The sequence below is a fragment of the Oncorhynchus clarkii genome, chromosome 23 (genome assembly GCF_045791955.1).
Source record: "Oncorhynchus clarkii lewisi isolate Uvic-CL-2024 chromosome 23, UVic_Ocla_1.0, whole genome shotgun sequence".
NCBI classification, from domain to species: Eukaryota; Metazoa; Chordata; class Actinopteri; order Salmoniformes; family Salmonidae; genus Oncorhynchus; species Oncorhynchus clarkii.
The window spans coordinates 17143794-17163067 of record NC_092169.1 but is presented as its reverse complement, the minus strand read 5'-3'; the positions used below and the strand labels follow the sequence as shown (position 1 = coordinate 17163067).

The window sequence follows — 19274 nt, the reverse complement described above, 5'->3', positions numbered from 1 at the left end:
CCACAACTGAGCGTGTTTGGTTGCAGGGGTTTGGACCATTGTAAGTTGAGGGTAAGGTCAGGATCAGGGAAGGCCACATGTCTAGACTCCATTCTTGTAGCTCCTGGGTAGATAGAACAGGGATGGGGAGACTCTTCGAAGATTTAACCCGCAAGACGATCAAAGTCTCAATGAGCTCCAAAGAGGCCTTGTGAAGAGTGCAGAGCCCAGAGTTAGATGCACACATTCCAGCCATGTCTATAGTTACTCTACAGTTTGTGTTGAGTTTACAGTTCAAATATTTTTAAGTGAAGTTCAGGATACCATTACAAGCTAAAAAGCTCAACAGCATATCAAGAATTGACCTTCTTCTGACAATGACCTACCTATCATGGAATTCTTCACATTTTACTGTGTTACTAAATGGGATTAATATATATCAACGGTCTACACAAAAAATGAATGAAACACTAATATACTTTCATTAGATAGTCATATTATTTGCAAAGTTCTTCAAGCTCGGTCACAGTGTTGGGGTTCATGGCTAGATAGCAATTTCCACATCTGGCCATGGATTTTCAAGCAGATTCAAGTCAAAATGATAACTTGGCCACTCAGGAACATTCACTGTCTTCTTGGTACACAACTCCAGTATAGATTTGGCTTTGTGTTGTAGGTTATTGTCCTGCTGAAAGGTGAATTCCTCTCCCAGTGTCTGGTGTAAAGCAGACTGAAGCAGGTTTTACTCTAGGATTTTACTTGTGCTTAACTCCATTCCATTTCTTTTTATCCTGAAAAACTCCTGTCTATGCCAATGTCAAGCATACCCATAACATGATGCAGCCACCACCATGCTTGGAAATAAGGAGGCAGTTAGTAAGTGAAGTGTTGTGTTGGATTGCCCCAAACATAAGGCTTTGCATTTAGGACATTAAGTGTATTTCTATGCAGTATTTTCTTGCAGTATAACTTTAGTGCCTACAAGACACTTTTCATTTAGGTCATTATTGTGGAGTAACTACAATGTTGTTGATGCATTCTCAGTTTTCTTCTATCACAGCCATTGAACTCTGTCACCATGGCCTCATGGTATTTATTATGGATCCCCATTAGCTGCTGCTAAGGCAAATAGCCCCACAATCGTTTTATTATCTATTTCTATCAGTCAATCAACAGTTATGACTGTTATGACTGTTGATTGACTGATAGAAATAGATAATAAAACGATTGTGGGGCTATTTGCTGTGCTTGTTCAATGTCCTTCCCTATAACGCGTGCTGAAAGTTTGTCGTCAATTTGTTTACTGTAAAATATAATTATATTGTAACGTGTGCACTGGGAGTCAGGAAGCAAGTTCAGGGAGTGAATAAATGAATCAATAAACAAAACATAATACAAAACAAGAAACCCGAACAACACACAGACACGAAACAGAAACAATGACGCCTGGGGAAGAAACCAAAGGGGTAGGTAATCAAGGAGGTGATGGAGTCCAGGTAAGTGTCATTATGCGCTGATGCGCGTAATGATGGTGACAGGTGTGCCCCCATACCAAGCAGTCTGGTGACCTAGAAGGAGGGGAGGGAGCTCTAAGTGACCTAGAGGCCGGGCATGTATCCGGTAAAACACCATTTTCCCAATAGTTTACAAAGTTGGTAACAGGCTGATTGGTCAACTATTTGAGCCAGTAAAGGGGTCTTTACTATCCTTAGGTAAGGGAGTACATTTTGCTTCCCTCCAGGCCTGAGGGCACACACTTGCTAGTAGGCTTTAATTGAAGATATGGCAAATAGGACTGGCAATATTGTCCGCTATTATCCTCAGTACTTTTCAATCCAAGTTGTCAGACCCTGGTGGCTTGTCATTGTTGATAGACAACAATAATTTTTTCACCTCTTCCACACTTTATGGAATTCAAAATTACAATGCTTGTCTTTCATAATTTGGTCTGATACTTGGCCTTGTTGCTGGCATGTCATGCCTAAGTTTGCTAATCTTGCCAATGAAAAAATGATTAAAGTAGATGGCAATATCAGTGGGTTTTGTGATGAATGGGCCATCTGATTCAATGAATGACGAGGGCGTAGGTGCTCCAAAGCTTTTTACAATCATTATTTATCTTTGTTTCATGGTTAATAATTTAACAGGCTTTACAGTCATTTTCTTATTGGGTGCATGCTTATTATTTAACTGGGATAAGCAAATTTATAGAAGTGTCAAGTGCAGCGTCTGGTAGCTCCTCAACACACCACAGACCAACAAATATTCTTTACATCAACAACATAAGAATCACTACAAAACTTATTGTATGGCCTCTTATAAGCTATATTAGGGCCAGCTTTTGGAACTTTGGTTTTCCTAGATATTGCTACTATATTGCGATCACTACATCCGATGGATTTGGATACTGCTTTCTAACAAATTTCTGCAGCATTAGTAAAGATGTTGATGATTTCATTCCTGTGCTTTTTGTAACTACCTTGGTAGGTTGATTGGGGCGGCAGTGCATTCTAGTGGTCAGAGCGTTGGACTAGTAACCGAAAGGTTGCAAGATCAAATCCCCAAGCTGACAAGGTACAAATCTGTTATTCTGCCCTGAACAAGGCAGTTAACCCACTGTTCCTAGGCTGTCATTGAAAATAAGAATTTGTTCTTAACTGACTTGCCTAGTAAAATAAAGATAAAAACATTTTTGATAACCTGGACCAGGTTGGAGGCACTAGTTTGAAGCTTTCTCTTGAGTGGGCAGCCTGATGAAAGACAGTCAATATTTAAATCACCCAGAAAATATATCTCTATTTATATCACATACATTATCAAGCATTTCATACATGTTATCCAGATACTGACTGTTAGCACTTGGTGGTCTAATACAGCTTCCCACCAGAATGGGCTTTAGATGAGGCAGATTAACCTATAGCCATATTACTTTAACAGTATTTAATGAGATCCGGTCTAAGCTTTACAGGAATGTGGTTCTGAATATAAACAGTCACACCTCCACCTTTGGCATTTCTGTATTTTCTGTAGATCGTATAACCATGTATTGCTACCACTGTATCATCAAAGGTATTATCTAAGTAAATTTCAGAGATTGCCAGAATATGAATGTCTGTTACTAGCAAATGAATGATTTTATGAACCCCTGATCAGTGTCCTTCCTATCCTGCAGCTCAGTTCACAAGGACAACTGTATCTTTGTTGTGTCTGGGTGGTTTCATCCACAGCATAATTATTAACTTGACCGTGTATATTAAAGAGATATTCAATGTCTGATTTGTTATTGTTACCCGTCTACCAATCACTGCCCGTCTTTACATGAGGCTTTCGAAAAGCTCCCCTTACTTTGTAGTTGAATCTGTGCTTGAAATTCAATACATGACTGAGGGACCTTACAGATGTTGTAAGTATGGAGGACAGAGGATTGGGTAGTCATAAAAAAATAATGTCGATCCCTATGATGTCACACAGAGTGAGTCCATGTAACGTATTATGTGATTTGTTCAGACATATTTTACTCCTGAACTAATTTAGGCTTACCTAAACAAAGGGGGTGAATACTTATGCAAAAACTATATTTTAGTTATTTAATTTACATTAATTGATAAACATTTGTAGAACTTTCTTTTTACTTTGACATCATGGGTTATTTTGTGTAGAATAATTGCAAAAAGAAAACACAATTAAATCTATAGCAATCCCATTTTGTAATTACACAAAATTGTGAAAAAATTCAGTGGGTGAATACTTATGAAACCTGTATAGTTATTATAGGACAAGCCTGACCTCTGTTGGAAGAACAGGAGTGATATCTACATGCTCTGTCATTATACAAAATATATAAAATATAACCACAAGAGGACAGTATTGTATCAAAACCTGTCTGGGACGGGGTATTGGTTAACTTAAGAGCAAATAAAAGACTACAAAGATCTGTTATCCTCCTGAGGCACTCACAGTAATTTTCCATTCAGTTGAATCTGGCCAAACATTTTCAATGTCTTCCTGTTTGAACAAACGTTCTTCTCTGAAACTCTGCTTGAGGTGGTCCACAACAAAAAACAGTGTTGATAACATACCTGAGCTGGCTGTGGAGGGTGCCTCAAGGCCTTGATGCGGCCTGGGGTATGCCCTTCATGGGGCACCCAGAGGTAGGAGGGCAGGCCGAAAGTAGCCCAGGTATATAGCTGGTCCTCCTGGGGAGAGAAGGCAATGAACATGCATTTTTCAGTATCTACTTTTAGATCTATATTTTATTCACAGTAACACAGTGATCATAACCGGAACGTTTTACCAACATTATTTAAATTGATTTGGTTTACTTATACACACAAATAAAGAAAATTGTCCAAAAGAGGACAGCGGACAGACATCTATTTAATGTACAGTCCAATAGCTGACAGACAAACAGGAAATCATATTTACTTATCTTCAAGGAATAAATCCTATGTCTGTTGATTCCAGTTCAGATGACATTCACCAACAATGCCAAATAGAGAGGGCTTTTACTTTCCGAATTGAACAAATACAAATGTCTACTTTTCAAAAGTGAGGTAAGGTACAGTGTTTGCTAAGCACAAGGCTCCCTATGGTAGAATGCAAGCTCTGGCAAATTGCGAGAAGCTAAAAGTTAACACCACCTTCAAAGCCAATCTCATTCATCTGAGGTATGAAAAGTCTTCTTGTTACTGTGTATATTCTATTAGTTCCGCTTAATGCATGAGAGTGTATTCCTTAACAACTGAGCAAATTATTTTCCTGGGAAATGGCTGTGAATGGTTTCCACTGTAGAAAGCAGTTTCAGCACGGCACAGTAATATGATATTGACTACATAACCAGATAGAATTGGACAATTCTCAGGGCCCAATTTAGTATGAACGTATTGCAAATCATAATTCAGAGACCATTACATAATGACTATCCATCTATGCAAGAATCTCAAGCCATTCCAATACTGTGCATGTGTGTGTGTGTTTATGAGTGTGTGTCTACACTTTAGGGACAAATACACAATACGCAAGAGCTGACCTTAGGTATCGCTCTTTCTGTGCAGTTAATGCCAGAACAAAACACCAACTAGAATCACAACTACAGAACAGACCCAGAGGAAAACATGATCAAAACCTGTTATAGCATCCTACTCTATAACATCAACCTTAATAAAAGGTAGCATTACAAAAACGGGAGAAAGGAAAGAAAAAAGAAAAAAGGGCAAGAGATTGAGTGAGAGAGAGAGACAAAAGAGAGAGAAGGGAGAACAATGGGTGAGAGAGAGCAGCATTGTCAAAAGACACGGGGAGATGTTGACTCTGGTCATGTTGAATAATGCAAAGCTGGGGACCAGGACCAGGTAGGGACAGTGAGAGGGGACAAAATGCTCTGACCAACCCAGGCACAGTGAGCATTCTGCTGTGTAAGAGCAGCCTGAGCCCTGGGAACATGGAGCTCTTATGCAAAGCGGTCAGCAGATGCTCTACGCAAGCAGTGTGTGTGTGTGTGTCACAGAATGACTGTTTTTTACGGCATGCATGCGTGTGTGTGTAGGTACTGAATGAAAACATGTGTGAATATGTGTGTGCCTGTTTGTTAGTGTGCATACTTTGCAGGGAAGTTCTGTATTTCTATGTGAGTTCGTGTGCATGTTATGTCTGAGTGTTTGTGACAATGTGTTTACGTACAGTGCCAGTCAAAAGTTTGGAAACACCTACTCATTCCAGGGTTTTTCTTTATTTGTACTATTTTCTACATTGTAAAATAATAGTGAAGACATCAAAACTATGAACATACAACTATATTTTATATTTGAGATTCTTCAAAGTAGTCACTATTTGCCTTGGTGACAGCTTTGCACATCTGGAATGCATTTCAATTAACAGGTGTGCCTTGTTTAAAGTTCATTTGTGGAATTTCTTTCCTTCTTAATGCGTTTGAGCCAATCAGTTGTGTTGTGACCAGGTAGGGGTGGTATACAGAAGATAGCCCTATTTGGCCCTATTTGGTAAAAGACCAAGTACAACGGTCCGTCAATGTAGAACATTTCAATAACTTTAATAACTACGTTTCTTCAAGATCAGTTGCTAAAACCATCAAGCGCTATGATGACACTAGCTTTCATGAGGACCGCCACAGGAAAGGAAGACTCAGAGTCTGCTGCGGAGGACAAGTTCATTAGAGTTAACTGCACCTCAGATTGCAGCGCAAATAAATGTAACAGACACATCTCATCATCAACTGTTCAGAGGAGACTGCGTGAATCAGGCTTTCATGGTCTAATTGCTGCAAAGAAACCACTATTAAAGGACAACAATAATGAGAAGAGACTTGCTTGGGCCAAAAAACACAAGCAATGAACATTAGACCGGTGGGAGTCTGTCCGTTGGCCTGATGAGTGCAAATGTGAGATTTTTGGATCCAACCGCCGTGTCTTTGTGAGATGCAGAGTAGGTCAACGGATGATCTCTGCATGTGTGGTTCCCACCGTGAAGAATGGAGGAGGTGTGATGTGTGAGGGGGTTTTGCAGGTGACATTGTTGTGGGAATGATTTATTATTCAAGGCGCACTTATTCAGCATGGCTACCACAGCATTCTGCAGTGATACGACATCCCATCTGGTTTGCGCTTAGTGGGACTATCATTTGTTTTTCAAAAGCACAATGACCCAAAACACACCTCCAGGCTGTGTAAGGGCTATTTCACCAAGAAGGAGAGTGATGGAGTGCTGCATCAGATGACCTGGCCTCCACATTCACCATACCTCAACCCAATTGAGATGGTTTGGGATGAGTTGGATTGCAGAGTGAAGGAAAAGCAGCCAACAAGTGCTCAGCATATGTGGGAACTCCTTCAAGACTGTTGGAAAAGCATTTGATATGAAGCTGGTAGAGAGAATGCCAAGACTGTGCAAAGCTGTCATCAAGGCAAACGGTTGCTGGAATGAGTAGGTGTGTCCAAACTTTTGACTGGCACTGTACATAAACACATTGTCACAAACACTCAGACATAACATGCACACAAACTCACATAGAAATACAGAACGTCCCTGAAATGTATGCACACACACTAATATAGTACCATATAAACAGGCACAAATTGACACACGCTTTCATTCAACACACACACACACACACACACACACACACACACACACACACACACACACACACACACACACACACACATGCCTTACAAACAGTCATTCTGTGACACACACACACACACAGTGCAGCCAGAGACAAATGCTCAACTGTTCAGATACAAATTCTGCTTTGGTGGCTGAGCAAAAGAAAAGCAGCTCTGACAACATGTCACACCAATGAAGGAAACATGACAACCCATTGCCGCACGACACAAAGTTCAGTCCCTATGAAGATACTGCAACAGGGAGCACACACACACACATACACACTTATACACACGTGCATACACGCACACATGCATGCTAACAGAAAATATATGAAATGTATTTCTAGTCATGAAAAAATACTAAGTTGCGAAATCTATATTTGAATCCTCATTCTAAGAACCTTTCATCTGAGTGGATTCAGCTGCCACGGGCCTGTGATAAAAATGGCACTGACAGCGTGCGTGCCTGACGAACTATGTGGGATATATTATAATCACACACATGAGATTACATCTGTGAACTGTTACTTGGAAAATCATTTTTACATTTATGAAATCAGCTTTCATATGGTAAGCCTGTCCATAAGAACAGTTCTCAACATAATGGAATGCTAAAAGATTAAAAGGTAGAGTAAATAGGGAGATAGATGGTCTATAATGTAGTTGATACATAACCCAGAATACATTTGTTAGAATAACTTTTTTCATGTACTCTCATTCAGTGAACAATACTAACAATGATCAATGTGATATTTGTTGAAATGGCAGCAGTGAAACAATGTGCTGAAGTAAAGAGTTGGTTTTCACATTAAAGGTGGCTGTGACTGGACTGACAATGTCTTCATGCTGCTCTCTGAAAAAGCCACTGAGGGGCTGCAGCAGCCCCAGGCCCATCATACGACAACACAATCTCTCCGCCTCACCGTTCGCTCCCTCCCCCACCTGCAGACATAGACGCTCCAACAGGGCGAGAGCTGGTGAGCGAGAGAGAGAGAGATTCAGACAATAGATATCTAGAGATGACACACACTGTTATGAAGATAGAGATACTGCATATAAAGACATGAATATTGATGATAGAGCAGAGGGCTTTTTTAGGGGATATGTCAGATATCAGATTCAGCCTCGAGCTTTTGATCTGCATCATTACATGGTGAGAGAGGAGGACATGTGCTAATTATCCTACAAAATGCTGAAACAAAACCAGATACACATTGTATGGATAGTTTTAGCTCCCACTAAGTAGCTAATGTATCACTGTGTGTTATTTTGTCTCGTGCCTAACAACACTCGTGCCAATATATCCTCCAAACACTGGCTTCTCTGGTATTAACACTTAAATATAGTATTGTAAAACAGTATTGTGTTAGCACTATTATTTTATATATACTGTGATTTCCACTGCTCTGCACAACATGTATTGGTCCCGGGGAGACCAAAAGAGGGCACCTTCTTAGAAATCACATGATGAAAATGTCTTTCTGCAAATGCCACAGTTTAACCTTCACATTAACAGCTGGCATTTAAACAGTACTGTACAAACCATCAAAATAACAGTATTTATCAGGGCCATCCTGGTCAATCCGCCTTAGGAGGAGGGGAGGAATAGTCATACCACATTGCTCAGCTGTGTGTGGTATGAAAGTGATGGAGAAAGTTGTAGATGATGGGATTATTATAGAGTCGCAGATGGTGGAATTATTATAGAAATCACTGTGATATTCTGAAAATCTGTGAACAGGCCTAGACAGAGACAGGGAAGAGACAGGGAAGGCCTGATTTTGTAATCCAAAGGCTCCTCTGGTCACAATGCCATGACTTGGGCCTTGCAAGTCATGGCATTGTGACCAGAGGAGCCTTTGGTGAGGAGAAGAACTCCCCTACTGATCCATGTTCTACTGGCAGGTGATTCATTTAAACATTCATACTATAAATCCTCTTTAATGCTATTGTAAACATGTTATAACTTGATTTAGCGCTAAATTAACACTAAAACATGTGAGCCACAGAGAAAAATGTGGTTTAAATGTTTAAATGTCACATTTACTAATGAAAATATTGGCAAATTTCAATTACATACCACTAACAATGAAGGAATGAAGGAGTATAAAAGTTATATCCGTGGCGATGCTGCAAACTAGGTTTTAACCGCGCTGTGAATACGATTGGATCTTGTTCGCGAGGTAGCAAAAAAACATTTAGCAATATAAAATTAATTCTGGTTTGTTTGTTGGATTTTGATCAGGTAAAAATGGAAAGCTATTTTAGCTATCTAGCAGTGTGATTAAAAGAACATGAAGAAATTGAAATGATTACTAAAATACGATGTTGCTCCGATTTCATGCAATAGCCACCACTCTTTCAGATACACGTACAGTATTATGATGAACAACCTTATCCAAAGGAATAAAAGTGACACACATGAACAAAGAACAACAACAGCACCAGCAAAACAGTTGACAGGCTAGTGACCTCTGTCCAATTTAAACTCTGCTATTGATGTCCTCTGAAACAGATCCATGTCACATGACTGATTACTCCAATAGCTGAGGTAAACCAGGGCCAGGCTGGATATCAAAATAGTCTGGCTGACCCGGATAGAGTGATAAACTAATCATCAAGCTTGACAGCTCAAATCTTGGGCAAGACATAGCAACTTACCACTGTATCAAGGAATGATCTGAATAGCTAGCTATAGTTGTACTGTGCATATGTGAAGGAGTGTGATTGTGGGTGTGTGCATCCCTCCCAGACAGTCAGGCAAAGAATGGCATTGCCATGGGTGAGTGATCATTTTCACACTCCCTGCTCTGCTGCAGGAGCTGAGAGCCAAAAACGGCTAAGCCACAGACCATCAGCATTCTGTAGCCTAATAATACTGAGATAGGAGGATATTCATGTCAACATACTGCTTAATAAGGAACAGCACAGTGTTCTTACAGGGGGTCGATCTTCAAATTCAGTATACTGTATCATTACATTACATGACGTGATGTTTAATGTTTAAATCTAAATATTTATTCATGGTTATTGTAGTTTTACATGATGATAATTATCATTACACAATCCCATAATCCCTGTTGGGCAAAAAGGCATCTAGCCGCAATATTTACCTCCTTTTCACCAATGTTACTCTATAACTCATGAAGCACCTCTACGCTCAGTCACTTACCAGAGAAGACATCTTGATAGGGTCCTGTGGTAGTGGTCTGGACACCTGAGAGGCATTGTCTGGTGCATGGGGTCAGACTCGCCCCTGGAAAGCCTCTCTCTGAACCCCCACGCTCCTGGAGGTCAGTGGCGGCCTCATGCCTCAATCTGAGGCCTTCCATATCCTTGGTCCAGTCTGCAGAATGACTGAAAGGCCCGGCGATACTGCAGGACCTCTGCCTGGGGGTTCTCCATCCCTGGGGCTTGTGGCCCCCAAATCCTGCCCCAGAGGCTGGCTCCGTCCTACGAGGGCAGCTGCCTGGTGGTGATCTTCACGTAGGTAGGGTGGATGGGAGGACAGGGCTTGATAGTGGAGCTAGTGGAGGACGTCCTTCTGGAAAGAGATATTTTGGAACTGTAACTCTTCAGCAGAGAGACCGAATAGCTACTCTTCCTCCTGCTCAGAGACCGGAAGACTCTCCCCATGTCCCCCTCCCTCTACACATTCAGTTATATGTTACTCACACTTCTGGATGAACCTGAGCCCGGTCCCAACCTGAACCCCTCAATGGTGCTACCTGCCCCATCAAAGCTCTGGCTCTTAGTCAGCTGGGAGGTCAGCACCAGGTTTTCCAGGTCGTCCTGGGTCTCCTCAGCGCTCTCATAGGACGTGGTGGTGGAGTTGGTGTCTGGGAAGCTGTAGGTGCTGGTGGTTTTGGGCAGGGGGCTGTTGCTGCTCCCCTCCATATCTGCCGAGGAGGGGCCACTGTCGCTTAGTGAACCTAAATCTGACTCCCCCCAGATGCAACCCTTTCCTCTGCCTCTGATTGTCTATGCTCAGCACTTTGGTCTGGTCCTGCAGTATCAGTACCAACAGGTGTCTCATCAACCTGTCCCTTTTACAGTTCTGGCCCCAGAGTGGAGCCTACCTCCTGTGGGTCAGAGGGGTCAAGAGCCAGGGATTTAAAATCACCATCTGTGGTGGGGGAGGTGACCCCCTCAGCCAAAGGGACAGTGACTTTATCCAGGACCACATCAGTCTTCCCATGATTCCCCCTGATACCTTGCTGGATGTCAGAGAGCAGATCCACATGAATCACATGCTCATCCGTAGTAGAGTAGAAGCTGTAGAGGTCCCCGTCTGATTCTGAGCTCGTTCTCCGGCCCTCATCCGACATTGTCAAGTGGCCATGCTCTGGGTCACCATCCGACATCATTCCCAGCTCGTCTGCAGAGAGGCTAAGGTTGACCCCACCAGCTCCCTCCAACTGGGACCCCTTGCCATCCAGGATATCCTCCTTGGACAGCCCCTTTGACTTTGACAGACTCTTCCTGATTTGCATGCCCAAAAACAAGAGGTTTTGGCTTCCGATTGAGATTTTCTTCTTGCCACCATCTCCCCCTTTGGACTTGCCTTTCTTGGAGCTCTCAGGTTCCCTGTCCTCAACTTCCCCATCACAGGGGACATCTTCCCTTGCTGCCTTCCTCTGCTTGGCCTCCTGGTTCCCCATCTTCCTAAACAGGCGGACCCCCGTGACAATCAGGCCATGGTGCTGGGGCTGGGGCTGCTGCTCCTGTTGTTGAACTGGCTCTTTGGGAGCTCAGCACGAATCCCTGCCTGCTCACCATTGTTGCGAGCCGCTATGAGGATGCTGTCTCTGAGAGGAGGCTGACAGGCTCACTCTCTTCCTCCCCGTACCTCCTATCTGCTCTCTTGCATAATGGCTGCTGGATGAGCGACCCACCCAAGCATGTTCAATGCGAGGCTCCTCCCCGTCCAGAGAAGGCGGAAGCGTCCGGTGAGGATGATGGTGTTGTTGCTGCTGTCTGCGGAACATCTTGGTCACACTAATCTTCACCCAGTCTTTAAAGGCTCTGGCGAAGAAGATCTCTGTCAGGAAAAGCACCTAGGACTCTGCGGACTGTATGGTCTGAATTCTGTCTGCAGGAGGGTACAAGCTGGACAGTCGAAATGAACAATAGAGAGAGTGGAAGTATTCAGTAGCCATTCATTCAGTTTATATTTAAACATCTTTACAATCAGATGAGATGCATTTTGTTTTCAATGGAGCCTGTGTGTGTGTGTCTTGAATGAAAGCGTGTGTCAATTTGTGCCTGTTTATATGATACTATATTGGTGTGTGTGCATACATTTCAGGGACATTCTGTATTTCTATGTGAGTTTGTGTGCATGATATTTGTCTGAGTGTTTGTGACAATGTGTTTATGTACAGTGTCAGTCAAAAGTTTGGACACGCCTACTCATTCCAGCAACCATTTGCCTTGATGACAGCTTTGCACAGTCTTGGCATTCTCTCTACCAGCTTCATATCAAATGCTTTTCCAACAGTCTTGAAGGAGTTCCCACATATACTGAGCACTTGTTGGCTACTTTTCCTTCACTCTGCAGTCCAACTCATCCCAAACCATCTCAATTGGGTTGAGGTAGGGTGAATGTGGAGGCCAGGTCATCTGATGCAGGACTCCATCACTCTCCTTCTTGGTCAAATAGCCCTTACACAGCCTGGAGGTGTGTTTTGGGTCATTGTGCTTTTGAAAAACAAATGATAGTCCCACTAAGCGCAAACCAGATGGGATAGCTAAGACACTAAACAAACCGCAATGGAAAATTCCTGTTCAAACTCCCTATCACTTTCAGTCACATAATGTAGTCGGACCATAATGTATGCTTTCAAAGTGTCTGCTATTGCCATTATCATTAATCCATCGTCTGGAAAAATAATACAATATAATAATAGCTCTCTGGTTTGTGCATCATAAACATTTCAAATATCCATTGTGGTTATTAACCCTGCCTTGTTCATTCTCACGTTTTATTATCTTGCGTATTCCCTGTACTGTAACAAATATGTCAGCAGTTGTTTGTGTCATGCCTATAGTCTGAGTGACAATATGATTCACATAATTCAATTTCCACAGCCTGCATATCTATTAATAGCTGTGGTGTTTATTCCAGCCTGCCTGTCTTTGCTCTAGTACAAACCCAGTGAGCTTGATATTACTTTGATCCTGAACTAACACATACCACAGTGCCATCTTCAGTACAGTAGGTTGAACTGGGAGGAAACACATCACTTGTGTTTTATCTAAGTAGTTACCGTTAACACCTGCAAGATATTTATACAAGGGCATTCTATTGACTCTTGTTAGACACGGTTGACTCTTGTTAGACACACTAGGTTCACTGTTATCAATACATCTAGTTCATTCAAACAATGATAACTAATTGAACTTTGGGTGTGGCTCATTGGAAGATCATTGATGAAGATCGCTTCACCAGAAAATGTCCACTATGATACAACTATCAATGGTTAGCATTGCACTCAGATGTAAAATGCATATTCAATTACCTGAGAATTATCACTTTTGATCATGAAAATACACTGCTCAAAAAAATAAAGGGAACAACACAATGTAAATCCAAGTCAATCACACTTCTGTGAAATCAAACTGTCCACTTAGGAAGCAACACTGATTGACAATAAAGTTCACATGCTGTTGTGCAAATGGAATAGACAACAGGTGGAAATTATAGCCAATTAGCAAGACACCCCCAATAAAGGAGTGGTTCTGCAGGTGGGGACCACAGACCACTTCTCAGTTCCTATGCTTCCTGGCTGATGTTTTGGTCACTTTTGAATGCTGGCGGTGCTTTCACTCTAGTGGTAGCATGAGACGGAGTCTACAACCCACACAAGTGGCTCAGGTAGTGCAGCTCATCCAGGATGGCACATCAATGCGAGCTGTGGCAAGAAGATTTGCAGTGTCTGTCAGCGTAGTGTCCAGAGCATGGAGGCGCTACCAGGAGACAGGCCAGTACATCAGGAGACGTGGAGGAGGCCGTAGGAGGGCAACAACCCAGCAGCAGGACCGCTACCTCCTCCTTTGTGCAAGGAGGAGCACTGCCAGAGCCCTGCAAACTCCAGCAGGCCACATATGTGCATGTGTCTGCTCAAACGGTCAGAAACAGACTCCATGAGGGTGGTATGAGGGCCCGACGTCCACAGGTCGGGGTTGTGCTTACAGCCCAACACCGTGCAGGATGTTTGGCATTTGCCAGAGGACACCAAGATTGGCAAATTCGCCTCTGGTGCCCTGTGCTCTTCACAGATGAAAGCAGGTTCACACTGAGCATGTGACAGATGTGACAGAGTCTGGAGATGCCGTGGAGAACGTTCTGCTGCCTGCAACATCCTCCAGCCTGACCGGTTTGGCAGGGGGTCAGTCATGGTGTGGGGTGGCATTTCTTTGGGGGTCCGCACAGCCTTCCATGTGCTCGCCAGAGGTAGCCTGACTGCCATTAGGTACCGAGATGAGATCCTCAGACCCCTTGTGAGACCATATGCTGGTGCGGTTGGCCCTGGGTTCCTCCTAATGCAAGACTATGCTAGACCTCATGTGGCTAGAGAGTGTCAGCAGTTCCTGCAAGAGGAAGGCATTGATGCTATGGACTGGCCCGCCCGTTCCCCAGACCTGAATCCAATTGAGCACATCTGGGACATCATGTCTCGCTCCATCCACCAACTCCACGTTGCACCACAGACTGTCCAGGAGTTGGCGGATGCTTTAGTCCAGGTCTGGGAGGAGATCCCTCAGGAGACCATCCGCCACCTCATCAGGAGCTTGCCCAGGCATTGTAGGGAGGTCATACAGGCATACACACACTACTGAGCCTCATTTTGACTTGTTTTAAGGACATTACATCAAAGTTGGATCAGCCTGTAGTGTGGTTTTCCACTTTAATTTTGAGTGTGACTCCAAATCCAGACCTCCATGGGTTGATAAATTTGATTTCCATTGATACTTTGTGTGATTTTGTTGTCAGCACATTCAACTATGTAATGAAAAATGTATTCAATAAGAATATTTCATTCATTCAGATCTAGGATGTGTTATTTTAGTGTTCCTTTTATTTTTTTGAGCAGTGTAATTACTTTAAGTTTCACTTTTCTTATCATGAATATTAATTGTTTTCTACATAGTAATAAACAAAAACTACATTAGGTCTACTGTATACTACGCATACAGTATAGTCGAACCAATAAAATACTTGCCCAGTAAACATCACCAAGCAACTGTCTGCAGTAGGCTACTGTTTATCTGTATACATCATGTGGCAGACCAGGGGGGTTTGGTCAAGACGTTTACACAGATTAGACACGGACAGAGTAGAATTAGCTTAGTTTCAAGGGTGTTAATTTAAATAATAAATCAAAAAGAAAAGGTCTCCCCGTGAGACCTTCTCTGGGGTACCGTCTTCTGGGCTCCAGGGCTTGCTGTATCCTGTCGGGATCAAAACTGCACTCACTCCTGTTACCTCTGTAACCGTCCCCAACTATAAGGGAGTCCTTTCTTCCCCCACTGTGTCCCTGTGTGCTGCCCTTCTGACAGTTTTATGGGCCTTGCACAGCTGGTGAGCAATCAGCCCTTGATTACTCACCAACTCCTAATCAGCCGCAATTAGTCCTGGCCTGGAGCACCCGTTGAGACCTGGCACGTCCAGCAGATAGAGCCATTGCCTCGTGATGTATATACCGTCTGTCACCAGGCCTCGACGAGTCTCCCCCTGGTGGCTGACCTGCTGTACGCCACAATTATCACAATGGGCCAACATGAAAATCTACAACACAGTTTACATTAATAATATACTAGATATACATACCTTCAATATATAGTAGAAGTCCCGCTACACACAGAGGAGAGAAGATAAAGAAAGTCCTTGCCTTAGCAGTTTCTCTCCAGCATTGAGTGGAACACAATCAAGTGTTTGTGATCTCCACTGGGCTTTTCCTTTTCCTTGGTAACATGAAGAAGTGATGTTCATCATCACATGTTCTGATTCTGAATCAAAGTGAAAGAAAATTATAGAAATTGTTCCAAATGACAAAAAAATACTAAATGAGGATGTATTGATTCCGTGTCTTCACACCTCAGAGTTAATACTTGATGGAAGCACCTTTGGCAGCCATTACAGCTGTGAGTAATTTTGATTAAGATTCTACTAACCTTGGACAACGTTTAGCGCAACATACTGTGCCTTCAGAAGATATTCACACACTTGACTTCCCCCACATTTTGTTGTGTTACAGCCTCCATTTAAAAATGATGTTTTTATCACTGGCCTACTCACAATACCCCATATTGTCAAAGTGGAAATATGTTTTTCTAAATGTTTACAAATTAATTAAAAATGAAAAGCTGAAATGTCTTGAGTCATTAAGTATTCAACCGATTTGTTACGGCAAGTCTAAATAAGTTCAGGAGTACAAATGTGCTTAACAATTCACAGAAGTTGCAAGCGGCTCAATAATAGTTTAACATTATTTTTGAATGACTACCTCACTTCTGTGCACCACATGTACAATTACGTGCAGTCGTGCAGTGAATTTCAAACACAAAGACCAGGGAGGTTCTCCAATTCCTCACAAAGAAGGGCACCTATTGCCAGATGGGTAAAATAAAAAAAGCAGACATTGAATATCCCTTTGAGCATGCTGAAGTTATCAATTACACGTTGGATGGTGTATCAAAACATCCAGTCACTACAAAGATAAAGGCATCCTTACTAACTCAGTTGCCAGAGAGGAAGGAAACCGCTCAGGGATTTCACCATGAGGCCAAGGATGACTTTAAAACAGATACCGAGTTAAATGACTGTGATAGGAGAAAACTGAAGATGGATCAAAAACATTGTAGTTACTCCGAAATACTAACCTAAATGACAAACATGTACAGAATACAACTATTCCAAAACATGCATCCTTTTTGCAATATCGCACAAAAGTAAAACTGCAAAAAATGTTGCAAGCAATTAACATTTTTTCTTGAATACAACGTTTTTTGTTTGGGCTAAAGCCAACACAACACACCACTGAGTTGTGGTTGCATCATGTTATGGGTATGCTTGTCATTGGCAAGGACTAGGGAGTTTTTGGGGATAAAAAGAAACGGAATAGAGGTAAGCAATTCTAGAGGAAAACCTGTCAGAAAACCGGTCAATAAGGTGATCCATAAGGCCAAATATACACTGGAGTTGCTTACCAAGATGACACTGAACAGTTTTGACTAATATTGGCTTGACAATCTGTGGCAAGACTTGAAAATGGCTGGTTAGGCTGTCAATAATCAGCAACCAACTTGACAGAGGTTGAAGAATTTTGCAAATATTGTACAATCCAGGTGTGCAAAGCTCTTAGAGACTTACCCAGAGAGTCTCACAGTTATAATTGCTGCTAAAGGTAATCCTAACATGTATTGACTCGGGAGTGTGAATACTTACGTTAATTAGATATTTCTGTATTTCATTTTCAATAAATTTTGAGGGGAAAAAAAATGTGTAGATGGATGAGAGAAAAACATCTATTAAATCAATTTGAATTTAGGCTGTAATACAATCAAATTTGGATTAAGTCAAGGGGTGTGAATAATTACTGAAGGTTGTATCCCTTTTTAGATAACATTTCAAGATAACACATTTTGAAGACTGTGCTAGGGGTGTGCAGACTTTTTCTATGCACTGTATTAAAAAGGGCAAAAAACAACCAGAAATGCTACGTACAGTGCATTCGGAAAGAATTCAGACCCAGTGACTTTTTCAACATTTTGTTATTTAGAGCATTCTTAAAATATGTATAAAATAGTTTTTATCCTCATCAATCTACACACAATACCCCATGATGACAAAGCAGAAACAGGTTTTTAGAAACTTTTGCAAATGTTGTAAAAAACAACAACTGAAATATCACATTTACATACAGTGGGGAGAACAAGTATTTGATACACTGCCGATTTTGCAGGTTTTCCTACTTACAAAGCATGTAGAGGTCTATAATTGTTAACATAGGTACACTTCAACTGTGAGAGACGGAATCTAAAACAAAAATACAGAAAATCACATTGTATGATTTTTAAGTAATTAATTTGCATTTTATTGCAAGACATAAGTATTTGATACATCAGAAAAGCAGAACTTAATATTTGGTACAGAAACCTTTGTTTGCAATTACAGAGATCATACGTTTCCTGTAGTTCTTAACCAGGTTTGCACTCCCTGCAGCAGGGATTTTGGCCCACTCCTCCATACAGACCTTCTCCAGATCCTTCAGGTTTCGGGGCTGTCGCTGGGCAATACAGACTTTCAGCTCCCTCCAAAGATTTTCTAATGGGTTCAGGTCTGGAGACTGGCTAGGCCACTCCAGGACCTTGAGATGCTTCTTACGGAGCCACTCCTTAGTTGCCCTGGCTGTGTGTTTTGGGTCGTTGTCATGCTGGAAGACCCAGCCACGAGCATTGGTGGCAAATCTGATGGCCTAATGGTAAAGAACATCTAGCCGCTGGAGAGCACCCTCCGCACCCTCCATGTCTCCATAATCTAGCATGGGTAGGATGGTCATCTGAATCAGGGTTAGTTTGGCAGCTGGAGTGAAAGAGGAGTGATTATGATAGAGGAAACCAAGTCTAGATTTAACTTTAGTCTGCAGCTTTGATATTTGCTGAGAGAATCACAGTGAACAGTCTTGCCATACTTCCAAGTACTTTTATGAGGTGACTATGTCACATCTGCTCCTGCAACACCCCTCTACTGCTCATCCTGTGTCTCCTTGACCTGCTGCCACTCCCCCAGTACTCTCTCCCTCTCACGCTCTCTCTGTGTGTGTGTGTGTGTGTGTGATTGTGTGGGCGGAGACAGGTGTGCTGGAGTCAGAGCAGATCCCTACAAGCTGCAACCTGTTCCATTATCAAGACCTCTAACAAATACTCAGCCCTGCCACTTCCACGCTGCCAGATCGTAATCTCTGCTCAGTCAGTCTATGTTTCTAGCCGTTTGTTCCTGCTTAGATCCAGTCGTGCCTGTTTTCCCTTGCCTGACGCTGTTTTCCTCTCCCCTACAGTTCTGCCCTCTCTGACTCTGGTCCCTGTCTCCAGTCCCACGTCTCGTCATCCTGCTACTCTGTCCTGGATTCCCCACTCTACTACTCCCTTGGATTCCCCTCATGACCT

At 42.4% G+C, this 19274-nt stretch overlaps 1 pseudogene; it reads right to left on the bottom strand.

Annotated features, from left to right (window-relative positions):
• Nucleotides 1–14575, bottom strand: part of LOC139381250 (formin-2-like) — a 60084-nt pseudogene extending 45509 nt beyond the window's left edge.
• Between the last annotated feature and the right edge of the window lie 4699 nt (nucleotides 14576–19274).